Here is a 2,261-nt window from a genome sequence, read left to right as displayed (position 1 = left end):
TTTCATGTCCCCATCTCTGCAAGAATACTAGGGGAGAGGAGGGTACATAAAAAAGAGATTTCTCATGTGCCCGAGTCACATGAGTGGAACAGACTCTGGATGGAGGAGGAGCTTGGTCAGGCTGGCCCCTTAGCGATGTCTTCATATGACTCAGCCCTAGAGAGCCATAGCTCTTCCAGGGAGAAAAGCAGCAAGGGGACTGACAGAGGGGGGATTACTGTGTTCTGTGGAGCTTGTCACCTTAATGGCCTGATGACAGGAGGTGACACAGATAGATCAGGATAATACCACAGATTACTTAGTGGATTGCCATTATCATTAACAGCCTTAATTAGTCTATAATATACTGTACCTCCGCAGCAAATGCCACTCTTAGGAATGGAAGTCAGGCCAGCAACTGGGAGGATAAGCAAGGACACAGCTTCTCAGGTCTGCGCAGAACGCTATCTGACCTTGAAGTCAAGGCACTGACTCCAGTACAAAATTTATACTCTAGTTTCTAATTAAGCCTGTGTTTCTGGATTCTGGAGCCTCATTTTCTTTTCATCTCTCTCTCTCTCCCTCCCTCCCTCCATCCCTCCTTCCCTCCCCACTCCCCCGCCCACCTCTCCGACCAATAATTGCCAGCTCCTACTCCTTTTATTTTCCTTGATGATAATAACATCACATGTGCATATCACTTTACATTTTCCCAAGAATGTTTACACTTATTTCTTCCTTGCAGTTACTCTGCGGTGTTGGTAGGGGTAGGTATTCTTATTTCTTATGGAGAGAGGAAGTTGGAACGTAGAGTTATTGAATATAAGGAAACTTGGACGAGAGTCCAGGATAGGACTAAGACCTAATTTACAATACTAATTTCCAACCCATTTCCAGTTCCATAGTCACACACACACACACACACACACACACACACACACACATTCACACACACTCACACGTACACTTATGTACACACTCCCATAGTCGCACACACACATGATTGTCCCTCTGATCAGATTTGCTTTCCACTTCCAACAGCATCAAATAATTCCCAGTTCTTGAGACAAGTGACTCACAGATCCCTTTTACTAATGCTCACCAGTTTTTCAGTGACATAAAATATAGAATTTATCTGTTTTTCATGGGGCCTCGTCCAAGGCTGTTTCTCCGGGTTTCCTCTGCCTTCACACTCTCAACCGTAACGCTGCTCAGCAGTCCAGATGATTCTTAATGAGGGGCCCCTCCACCAATTCTTCTCCTATCTTGTGGGAGAATTAAAACAGAATCATTCAAGTCTTTGGCTTCTATGTTCGTCCCTCCTCAGTCTTTCTCAGGAAGAAGAAATACTGATCTGGCTACTAGTGGGCAAGACCCCTGTGCATGAAAATGCAGTAGACTCTTGGATTGGCTTCTGGAACAGAAAAACACAGTAGTGGAAAAACTGGTGAAATTTAAATAAAGTCTATAATTTGGTTAATAGTATTGAACCAATGGTCAGCCCCCCATTCTGACAGTGGCACTTTGGGTATGTAAGAGGTAAATGTTAGGGGAAGCTGGCTGAAGGGGAATGAGAACGTTCTATACTATCTTGGTAACTTTTCTATAAATTTAAAATTATTCCAAAATAAAACATTTATTAGATAAAAGGCTGGCCCAGCCTGTATTACCTCAAAGCAGCATGTTACATGCTCACTCAGCCTTGAGCAACTGACAGCTACATATGACAGGAGCATCATGTCTACAGCACATGCATCTGAGCCTTACCTGGCGGTGAATTGCTCCGGGAGGAATGGAACGGTAATGTACTAGCTGGTACTATTTATTGAGTGCAGACAGGGTATGGCCTGAATTTTAAATAAATCAGTGCAGAATTATAGCCTTCCAAATCAATGGCATGTTAATATATATACATGCACGCACACAGATGACAGAAAAAGCTTTAAGATCTGTGCAATATGAGTTAGCCTAGCAAAACAAATTAACATATTGGTTTTTAATATGTTAATATTTGGCATATAACCCAATGGAGTTTGTATTTTTATTATAGCTACAAAAGTAGTTTTTGAAGAAGATTCAAATCACTTCTGCAGAGAGAGACCTGGGGTCCCACGGAACAGTTTGAGAAACACTGGGGCGATCTTTTGATTTATATAGATATGTGTCCTGAAGGTTTACCCAAGGTCACACAGCAATTTGGAATGAGAATCCAGGTTTCCTGGCTTCCTGTCCTGGGATCTCTGAACCGCAGACAGGTCAAGGGTGGGCCCAGCAGTGGAGGC

Source organism: Pteropus vampyrus, unplaced genomic scaffold, assembly GCF_000151845.1.
Source record: "Pteropus vampyrus isolate Shadow unplaced genomic scaffold, Pvam_2.0 Scaffold48, whole genome shotgun sequence".
Classification (NCBI taxonomy): Eukaryota; Metazoa; Chordata; class Mammalia; order Chiroptera; family Pteropodidae; genus Pteropus; species Pteropus vampyrus.
The sequence above is the reverse complement of the archived record's forward strand: the minus strand, read 5'-3'. Positions refer to the sequence as shown.